Here is an 11,947-nt window from a genome sequence, read left to right on the forward strand (position 1 = left end):
AAATATCACATATTTACAAAAAGGTAATGCTAGACACGTAAGATAACACTCTACATATCAAAGGACAATGGGAACTGCAGTTGAATACAATAGTGGATGATGACGCCTGGGAAAACATATGTTCCAGATGTAACAGGGGGGGTTGGGAGACAGCTATGGAAAGAATTTGATTCGGTTAAGATTAAAATGAGGTTCTTTAGGACCCCGCTGTGTCTTTAAAAACAATTCTACCAACAAATTCTGGAGAAACTATGGTATGGTTGGTGACCATACTCATATGATTTTGGACTGCCCAAAAAAACAGACATTTTGGAAAAACATCAAAGAAGAAATGGAGAAAATTCTGGAGACAGACATTCCCCTGAATATTGTTCTTATTGGAAGTATCACCTGAGCACCTATTTACCACAGACCAGTGTTATATACTTCATATTTTGTTGATGGTTGCAAGACAATTAATTACTATTGATTGGATAAAGCCTAACCCTTTCACAATAGTTCATCAGCTAAAAAAAGTCAAACATGTTTACATGATGGAACACATGAATGCCCAGCTACAACTAAAACTGCCTATTTTTAAAAGGAGATGGATCAGTTATTGACTACCTTAGTTAACAATCTTGTACTGTATAGTTTTAATGTATAATTTTTGTAGGTATATATATATATATATATTTATATATATAGGTAGATGTGTGTGTTCTGTCCCTGTACGGTCTTATTTCATCGATATATGCATGTATGTCAAGTTAAGCCCAATCTCAAGGTGATTTTGTTTTGTAATGTTAATTGACTGTTAATGTGTGTTAATGGCGATAAAGTTATCACATTCAATGTGAGACTAGTAAACTCTGCCGCTGTGAGAAGTAAAAGATTTAAGTTGTATAGAATAAGTGGCAAGAATGATAAACTGTTCAAATACAGTAACATGTAATTATGTGGTGTGGCCTAAATGGAGTGAAAAAATAATGATTTCAGGGTGAGTTTGGCAAGAATCTTTGAATTTTTTTAACAATATGTGGCTGCAGACAAAATACTACACTGAGATAAGATAAGCAGTCTGCAAACTGCTTATTAAAATGATGTTTATTTCCAGAATTTTAAAAGTGTAACCAGTGACACATACCACATTTTAACGGTATGCAGCCCACGCAGAGCACAAAATTCAACACATACTGCTCACCCACACCACAAAAAAACAATAAACAGCAATATAGCTAGTATGAGAGAAGGGGGATCGATTAGGTATAGCTGATAATATACAGTATGTACTCTAATACAACAACACCATAAGTATTGAATTAACAATTCTTTGTCTTACCAAAACTACAAATAATAAACTTCAAAAAGCTATTTACTGCACAGTTGTTGTATTGGGTTTTACTATATTGGACATATTGATCATCTGCTCAAGATAAAAATGTGACAAAAAATCTATTTTTTCAATATGTGATACTCAGTTCAGTTTTATAGTTAGGTTTAAAGCTCAAAATTGGTGTGAAAATGCAATCATCACTCCACTTCTGTTTCTTGAAACATCACATAAAAGCTAATATTTTCCCTTGATTTACTCCTTGCATACATAACTACACCATGTAATTTAGTCTAATTTAGACAGACCGCAACCCCCTGATACCATGATTGTTTTAGACGTGTTTAATGCACTTGTGCTGGGATCATTAAATGAATCATAGTGCTCTTTTTCTGCATCTACTATTCCATTGCTGGTTTAAACACTGAATTTACATGATATAAATATAAAGGAAAGGAAATTTTGACTCTACAATGTAAATATCTATAATTTGATACACGTTGAAACACCTGAACTGTAGCATTTTGATCACTGATTAATCATTGTTTCCAGAGTCTGAAATGTGAGGTTTTGCTGCTTTTCTCTGTTTTATTTCATTGTAAATTGAATATATTTTGGGTTTTGGACTGTTGGGAGGAAATAATAAGCGGTTTACAGACATCACCTCATGCTTTGGGAAAATCTGATGGGCATTTTTTTTTACAATTTAGCCCAACAAATGATCGACAGATAAATCAGTAATGAAAGCAAGCTCAATCCCAAGCTTCAACATTATGTTTATATCATCATACGGCCATCTTGTCTTGTCTTTAATACAGTACCTACATATTCAGAATGTTAATGAGGCTGTAATGAGTTCAATTCAGCTTAATCTGTCTTTGAAAGCGTAACGTACCTGATAGAAGTCTGGCTACCTGTCATTCTCTTTTCTGCATTTCCATTTGAATGAGTCTGTGTTTTTAGTCATGGTGCAGTATGTTCCCCTGCTCTCGCCCTATGAACAGCACAAGCAGTTTAGATAATGGATGGACTGAATCTCAGGCAGAAACATGATGGAGCAGCACACCCATCAAAATGAAGCAACCTGACATACGAGCACCATCTGACAGCTATACGACCACATCCAACTGATTCTGGCACATATTTATGTTAAAATGCTGAGTCATGGTCACTTTATGCCGCTGGTGTTTTTCATCTATGACTGTTCATATTTCTTAAGTGCGCATAGATCAGCAGATTCCTAATGAAGAAATCCCAGCAAGCAAGGACTGTCAATCATTTAACAGCTTGCTGCAGTTTCTGATACACGTCAAACAATTAGTCGATCAACAGAAAATGTATTATTAATTAATCATTGTTTAGATAAATAACATTTGATTTGATAAGAAAACTTGACAAAAATCCTCTGGATCCTGCTTCTCAAATATGACTATTAACTCGTTTTCTTTGCATTTATAATAATAAATGCAATATCTTTGGGTTTTAGACTGTTCACAGACAAAACAACACATTTGAAGACATCATCCTGCTCTGGGAAATTGAAATGGACAATTTACAGACCAATTAACTGATGAATCGAGAAAATAATCAACAGGTGAATCGATAATGCAACCAAACGTTTGTTGCAGCCCTTTGTGACATGCATATACATACCATGATGACCTGCTTTACTAGAGACGTGCTGTCCAGTCAAGAAGCCAACAGAATATCTTTTGGTTTCTCTCTCTAGAGGGAACACACCCTCTAGTGTTCAAAGCAATGACCTGAAACCGCTGCAAGGTGCATTCAATGAACTGGCACCAAACAATGCATAGACAAAACCCATTGACGCTGACATTTAACCATTCACACAGGTATTGATCCAAAATCCTGTGCATGATTCAGACCCTTGATTAGCTCGCTGGGACTCCATTTTGAATTGCCAATAAGATCCTGACACATACTGACTCAGGTTGAGACACTGCTACATACTGAATGATTCACAGTGAGCAAACACTGACATGTTGTGGTGACACTGCAAGAAAGGCACCACGTAACATGAATGTCTTCATACTGTTCTGCAAAAAGAGACACATGTTGTACGAGCAGCAAACTAAATCTACTGACTTGCAGATAAACTTACAGTAAAGCAAATTCCTTATTAATGTTAAATTGCTCCCATTCGGTGCATATTACATTTAGTCAGTTGATTTTTCCATCAATATTTAAGTAAATAGAACATTAATAACATATTACCTTCATTTATTTCTCTGGCCTTTAGCGTAAAATCATTGAAAAACAAAATGAGATTCTTGTGGTGTGAAAGTCGCTGTGGAGGCTTTTGATCATCCCCAATGTCATAAATCTTCCACCAAGGATAGAGTCTTTCCCTGCGTGTGTTCTCCGCACTGAGAGAAATGAGACACTCAGGCTGCCCTTCAGACTCTCTGTTCTTACATTGCCTCTTTTTTCACACCTTGTCAGACACCACTATCTCCTCTCTCAACAGAACAACAGCAGCCTTTAACCCTTTCATAATCGAGCACATTAAAGAAGTTTTTTTTTTTTTAAAAAAAAACAACACTATTTCACACATTGTCCTCTCTCCCTCACACATGATGTCTCAGCATCATCCACAAACACCAAAGACTGCCAACAACACAAAGGTCACCAACATGAGCAAGCAAAACATTCCTCCATGTGAGAGATACTGAGAGAGACACATGAAAGAAACTGATCTAACACAAACATATTTTGGACTATTTGGATGCAGGTTTACATCTAAAAAGTGATTTTCTCATATTCTGCACCAGTCCCTCTATTAACCTTCACTCTTATGCATTGTAATGAATTACAGAAACCAAGTATGTGTGACCCAGGTAAAGGAAAATCTCATTAAAAACAAATCATTGTTGTGCATTCTGTTAAATTATGTTAAGTAAAGTTAATCATAGTTTTAATTGGCATGTAATATGATCAGTTTTATCCTTCACTCCTCGTCCTCTTCCGTTACAACAAAGCAACCCTCACTTGCTAGGAAGCACTGCACCTGTTTTAGATATCTCACATTAAACAGGAGAACAAACAACCAAATGACAATAGCGTGATCGGCAATGCTTTCCACAAATCCCAAGCTCCTGTTAATCCTTTGTCAGTTATTATGGACATGGCCGAAAAGAAAACAAATTGAAGAGGAGTTGGATTAAAAACTACATAAAACCATTTAGCAAACCTTCCCAAAACTATTACATTTTCACCTCCTGAATCACATTTAAGCTTGCTGTCCACTATCAGTATGTTCCCTATGGTAAGTTTGTGTCACAACTATTCTATTAATGGTTCAAGATAACCACAGATCAAGCCAGTGGTTGCATGAGTGCGAATCATGATTAAATTCTGATAACAAAACCCCTGAACAGGAAGATGCTGCCTCACCGCAATCAAAAACATAAGTCAAGCATGGAAACGCAAAATGAGCAGTACCGCAGACATACTGTAAGCACTGCAGGAAGTGAGAGAGGACATATTTGTGGCTTCAGAGATTAAACAGTCAGCCACAGAGGGAGAGGAAGAATGGTTTATGACTTAATTAATAGCCCTATGCCTCTCAAAGAAACTGACAAGCACATACACGCACAGACTTGAGTGCACATACTGAGGTATGATTATCAGAAATATAACATCTGCTTTGTGACAAGGCCTGTGAGACTTACTACTAGGGCGACATATTGTTTTTAGATACTACTGGCAATATAATATCTAGTTTCTTACCAACGCAATCCTTTTTTCAATATCTAGCTTTGAGAGCTACAGACATATTTTACTACAAAGCTCTTTTCTTTCATTCAATAAAAGCCTCTCAAACCTTTCAAATGTTGCAGGTTGTCTAAACACAAGCAGCTACACAGGATATTTGAGCTAACATAATCATCTAAAATCTGATTCATATCAGGAACTCTCTCATCAAAGAATAAAATAGATGAGATTACAAATCAGTCCAGACATTCAATGGCAGATTTTGGTACTTGACAGTTTTCACTACTGGGTGCTACGGACACATTTCAGTCAGTGCTTAAAAAAAGTAAATGGTTTGATACCCAGCTTTACTTATAGGCCAAATTTAAGCCCAAATTCTAGAGATCAGTGATTCCCAACATGGAGGCAAATCATGAGTAGAACTACCAACTATTTTGATAATTGAATAATGATTTTGAGCCATTATTTAGGAAGAAATGCCCAAATTCACTTGTCTCAGCTTCTAAAATGTGAATATTTTCTGGTTTCTTCAGTCTTCTATGATAGTAAACTGAATATCTTTGGGTTGTGGACTGTTAGTCGGGATAAAACAAAACATTATAGGATGCATCTTGAGCTTTGGCAAACAGTGATTAAAATTTTTCACCATTTTAAGACATTTTACAGACCAAATGACTAATTGATTAGTCAGGAAAATAATCAACAGATTTAGTGATAATGAAAATTTTCATTTGTTGTGGCCCTAATTGTAAGATAAAAGGAACAGACCTCAATGTTTAGCTTTTTTTCTTATGAAGAAAAAGCTTAACAAGGAAAAATCACTCTTGTCCACACTAAGACTATAACCTTTGATGAAAGGTCACAACAACAAATTGCTTTATTTTAAGCCATCATAAGCCAATAGATAGATAGATAGATAGATAGATAGATAGATAGATAGATAGAAAACAGAGGTTATACAGAACTTGGAAAATATGACATTTTGCTAAAATTTTGAAGTTCCTGGTGATACACTTTTTAAACCTGGCTCCGCAGTGAAGAGTGAGGAGTCCGCTAATAAATAGCAAGTACTCTTTGACTCCCCTTTCCGCAATACAATTGGATTACCCCCCCTGACAGTATCATCATCTCTTCCCTGCAGCCTCATGTCAGGCTCTCTTGGGGGCACCTTGGCTGCTGACAGACATACACTCCAGCAAACAGTGAATTCAGCACCGCGGACAGCTCCACAACAAGCTGAGGCGGACACGAGCGAGCTGTCTGTCATCTGCAACGTCACCATTACTCAGAAAAAAACAAAAAACAAACAAAAAAACCCTCCATAATAGCCCTTTAATCAGCTATGCATTCTCTGTGGAGACTAGCTGTTTGCTTTTTTAGGCTCGGCTGGATGTTTTGATAGAAGATGTGACCTGCAGGGTTCAGAGAAGTGACGCCCCAGCTACCATTAACCAGCCCCTGAAAACACAGCATCAACATCATCATAGCGTCAGATAACATCTCTGCTGCTAAACCCATAAATGTGGCCACGACATACTTTAGTCAGCTGTTAAGCCCGGATGCATTTCAGCTCGGGAGCAGATTTGATGAATGATTAAAAGACCACATGCACCTAATCCCATGTAGAAATCAGGATGCTCCTCCTCTGTGGTGCTGTTGGTTTGTCAGAGAAAAACAATGACGCTAGAGATGGCTCCTCAACTGTGCTGTGACAACCAATTACATAACGTCAGAGCGGAGTGCTCTCATTAACATTCCCGTCCATTTCACCAACAAACCCTCAAATATAACACAAGGCGATCACTGACTACTACTCGATGTATTTGTACCGATTAAACCAACCATATAGATAAAGTAGAGATGATTACGACATCTTTGATCGACGTAGTTCATATATCCTAGTCTTGTTTACCCATTTGGCGCATGGAAAGGAACATAAAATGGCAATCCATTCCCAGCTTGGCCACCGTGTACTACTATTGTGTACTTAATATGGCAACAGTCTAAGATATCATATTGACATTTTCTGTGCTGATCTTTCTGCAGACTAGATCATATTTATGCAGATAAACACATAGCATTGCTCATACAATTTGGTCACGGAGGTCAAATTTGTTCATCCTGACAATTCGAAGGGCAAAAGAAACGGCTGCATAGTAAAAACAACAACCTACATCATCCTATAATTTGACAGGAAGTAAAGAAATTAAACAGGCTGTGCAAAACCAAACTAAACGACTCAAGAATATTGTTTTACTGGCGAGCAAAGCCTGCAGTAGTAATCCAAGATGATGCAAGATGGTCCTCTTCACCCTTGGCGAATGTACCCCATATAAAATGACGCATGCATAATTCACAATTGCTAAAGCTGTAGTATTGCATATGAATCTGTAGTACTTAGTCGGTATCGTAACAGAGAGGTGAAGACATATTCTCCAAACGATGGGAGATGATGCGAGATTCCTTTATCCCTGCGTCGCCCTTTGCTAAAAGGATGCTCAGCTTCTCTTCCCAGTGAAGCAATGTGCATCAACAAGGAACAGAAGACAAACAGACTGACTTACCAGATATGCTGCTGCTGCTGCTGCTGCTGCTGCTGAGGTGCACTGCTACCCAATAGCCTTTGCAGGGAATTATTCAGTATTTCCCCTTGCAGTGACAGAAGGTGACCCTGCGTTCTCTGCAAGACTCTGCATCCACTAGATCACGATGCACGCAGCAAGGGGGAGCTCCACAGCACAGGCGCGCGTCGGGGGGGTGGCCCAGCGTTTTCCTTTCAATGGACGACAGAAATAGTCTGCAAGGGAAAAAGAAAGAACTACTGCAAACGTTACTTTTTAAACCACACTCACAATATTAAGCACTAGAGCTCAGGTGTATCAGGTGAATCAGCATCTGCAGGTGGAACTGAGTCATTTTAAGGTTTCATGAGCATAAATAAAAAAAGTTTTCTGTGGATCACATTTGTGTCTGGTTAAAAACAAAATAAATCATTTTACCTAATAGTACATTTCTAAAATAATATGTGAGTTTCAATAATGGGGAGAGCCCCAAATGTGACTTCCACTTTCAAGCCAATAGGAGAGCTGCTGGTGAAAGGGGGCGTCACCTCTGTTCTTGTCAATCACGCCCACATTGCACTACACTGCAGGGGAGGGAGATGGAGTGTTTTTGTCCTTTAGCTGACTAACAGGCCTTTTGAATATCCATACACCGTTTCAAGTACATAAGGAAGGTCTATTCCATTATACCTGCTGATTTGTGCACAGTTCTTACATTTTGCACCAAAGTGATCTCTCAGTGAGCATTATCTGACAGTAAAATGCTGCATACAGTCAGTCCATGGGCTAAAACCTGAACAGTACTGACCAAGAAACACACATATGAGTGAAGACTTAGGACGATATTATCAGACACACTTTAGGGGACGTGTAGCGAGGTCAAAGAGGAATATAGTGCTGAAATCTTGTAAGCTGTACTTGAATTTCACTGATACTAAAATGACAAAATCTAAAGTCTACCCTCTTTGAAACAAGCACATAAGATAACATTTAGAGCTCCTGAATAAATCATATATGTTTTTGTTTTTTCTCTTTATTGACACATGAACATTCTTATTTTTATTTGCAAATTTCATGTCTGAAGTTTTGAGCACAGAGCACGTCCTCACAGAGCAGGCTCTTTCTATTATACTTCCTGTTTTTCATGCACTCTGTATTGATGGACAAACCATGAGACGACACCATCTGCATTCAGCCCATATGGATATGTGCAATGACAATGCTTGTGAAATTTCAGCTGGCTGTAGACAAACAGATAAAATGTACTAATTATTGAGCTTCCAATGAAAGAAATGAAAACGCTGAAGTTAGGTTTCACATATTTTTCTTAAATCAGGTGGAAAGAATATTTTTGGAGAGCAGGTCCTTTCAGCTCTCAGTGGAGCAAAGCGCCCTGCCAAAGCTGCTCAGCATCTAATACAAACAGGGTGAAGAGAAGAAGTGTTTGGTCTGTGGAGACAAGGAGCAAATAGCCTACCTTAAAGCCGATTAAGCTGGTTTTGTTAGTCCGACACTGACTTTATGTGTTATATCATATGTATTAATGATATAATGAAAGTGCCATCAATACAGAATGGTTATGAGATCACTCCAGTCACAGACTATTGCACAACTCTTCATTATCAGTTGAGCTTGAGTGCTTTGTTGCACTGTCACACATGTGCAGGCTCTCTTTTTATTCATGAATGCACAAATGCTCAGGAACAGTCTCCACCGCATGCATAAATGTGACACTTAAACCAAACAAAAGATCAAATATTCATATACAAACGATGTAATCCTAATCTATATTGAAGTCTTACCACTAATAACAGTCCCTTTCAGAAATGAAGACTGACAACATGAAATCTTAGGAGGCTTTCTCTTCCCTTCCTTCCTTTCTGCTTTGAGAAAACATTGCAACCCCATTTCTTCCTTCTCTGTGATGTGTTGTGATTATAATGTATACTTTTGGGGTAAACTGAAATTTCTTGGATGGAATTATATTTTTCGTGTTTATAAAATGTATCAAACCTTAGAAAAACGAAAGCGCTTTGAGGAATGCTGCAGTCATATTAGTGTCCTTTGTGTCTGGTCTATTGCTTATTTTGGTTTATGATTAACCTTAACCGACAGACAACATCATTCATTAACATTGAAGGATACCAACTGAAGTCAGTTTTAACAGAGTATCCTGCATTTATATGGAAATTACAACTTTTACCATTAATAACGTGCTCTTCTTTTTTAATTCACATGTGTTTAGTGACATCTAGTGGCAAAAGACTGACAGTGCCATAACTGTTACTGAACTTGCTATAAAGTGATGCAATTATGACATTAATTTTTCTCTTATTCTTATTATATGGTAAAAGTTGTTTTGTATGTAACATATTACATATACAAACATTTTAACCATTCAAACATTTCGATTCAGGCAAGTATCACTTATCTCCAATTAAATGTCAGTTCTTCGTTCATTTTTAAAATAAGATGGCCATTATCAAATAATGTTGTCAAAACAGAAACACGTATGGCCATATTCTAATGTTGCAATATGCAAATACTACTATAATCGTTTTTGTCATTTTTAAATGCCAAAAATTTCCTGGTTACAGCTTCTCAACTGTGGGGGCACATTCATGTTTGTAATGATTAAAGAGAGATGATTAAATTGTGGGCGAATGCTTCACATCTGTGTGTCATCCTCTCCACAATAAACTCATTTCAGTAAGAGACACTTGCGTCAAGGAATGACCATTTATAGGAAATGGCTGTACAATTAGATTTTGACTCTGCTGTTTAGGGAGCTCTCAAAGAATCTGAGTATGGAGGAGGATTCTCCTTAGAGAGCTAATCCCCCTAATAAACATACATGAGCATTAATCATCATGAAATCTTTAAATTAAATATCACATGAGGGGGTGGTTGGGATGGTGGAGGAGCTGTAGCAGCAAACTTCGCCGGCAAGAGCACAATGAGCAGAGTGAACTGTGACAGTGTCAGGTAAACATGTCAGAAGTGTACACCTGCATGAATGTGATTGGATGTTACCAGCCACGCAGCTGTGGATGACTCAGTGATTGTGAAGCAAATTGAAAACAGTTGAGGCCAATCAGCTGAAACAAGAATGACTGCAGTGCTCTCTCTTACCTAACGCTGTGCTCCATACAATCACAAAACCATTATACATCAATCAATGAAGGCTAAATTGTCATCTTTATTGCTGTTTGTTAATTAATTTCTCCTACAGAGCCTTCAGATCCATATCAGAAATGTGGTGTAAAGTTGTAACAAACTGTTCAGTATTTTGTTTCTGTCATTTGAACATGGTGATAGTGAGAACTTGCTCAAACATACACGGTAGTGCCTGACCAACACATACATAGATACATTGAAGATATATCTGTATTGGTGTATATGTCAGCTAATACACAACCATGAATAAGGCTGCAACTAATGAGTATTTTATTATCGATTAATCTGACAATTATTTTCTTGATGAATTGTTATGGTGAAATAGTGAAAAATGCCAGTTATAATTTGCCCAAGGTTACATCTTCAAATGTCTTGTTTTGTCTGATCAACAGTCCAAAATCCAAAGATATTCAGTTCACTGTCATGTATGACACAAAAAATCTTAAAATCCTCACATTTGAAAAACTGCAACCAGCAAATGTTGGGGATTTTCCCCTAAAAATGTTAAGCAAAATAGCTGCAGATTAATTTTCTGTTATTTGACTAATCGATTATTCAGCCAATTGTTGCAGCTCTAATGCAGAAATGCCAAAGATATGTTTCAAACCAGCGTCACCATCCTATGTTTGTCCATGAGAGATTAGTGACAAGGTTCATTTTCCATGGTAAAATGTCTTGTCAAGTGAATTTCTTGGTTATCAAAAAAACTAAAACAATTTAAGGAAACTGTATCAAAAATGCTTATGGGTTGTGTAAAAAAAAAAAATAGAATAAAATGTTATAATATTAGATGATATATCATTATCAGATTTTTTTAAACTTTCAAATATCAATATTGGTTACAGGCCTAAAAAAACCTATTCCGGTCAGGCTATAATACATACAATAGGCTGTTTTAGAGGATTTTCATGATTTCAGATTAGCTGAAAAGAGTAAAGAGGAAAAGATGAAGGTAAGGAATGGAGGGATGCAAATACAATGGAAAGTGAAAAGATATATCTTGAGTGTATGTCATATTTTGTATGTAAAATCCTACCTGTAAAGTAATTACAGCCATCAGGTGGAGGAAAAAGAGCAGATGTCACTCTGAAATGCAGTACAGTTACCACTTAAACAGTAGTTGTAATGTGACACATTTGTGGCCCATTGGAATCTGTACTGT

The 11,947-nt window shown here is 37.2% G+C and overlaps 1 protein-coding gene across 8 annotated transcripts in view; it reads right to left on the reverse strand.

The window, feature by feature from the left end:
• LOC121895400 (protein kinase C and casein kinase substrate in neurons protein 1-like) overlaps positions 1 to 11,947 on the reverse strand; it is a 360,445-nt gene that overhangs the window by 27,503 nt on the left and 320,995 nt on the right. For 6 of the 8 annotated variants that reach the window (XM_042408508.1, XM_042408507.1, XM_042408505.1 and 3 more), the window contains 2 exons: positions 7,612 to 7,844; positions 2,208 to 2,306 (listed from right to left, as the gene is read on the reverse strand). The gene's annotated coding sequence lies outside the window, so the exon portion shown is untranslated. Of the gene's footprint in view, positions 1 to 2,207; positions 2,307 to 7,611; positions 7,845 to 11,821; positions 11,893 to 11,947 lie in introns of those variants that run through there. The other 2 variants (XM_042408509.1, XM_042408503.1) reach the window with 2 other exon arrangements.

Source organism: Thunnus maccoyii, chromosome 4, assembly GCF_910596095.1.
Source record: "Thunnus maccoyii chromosome 4, fThuMac1.1, whole genome shotgun sequence".
Lineage (NCBI taxonomy): Eukaryota > Metazoa > Chordata > Actinopteri > Scombriformes > Scombridae > Thunnus > Thunnus maccoyii.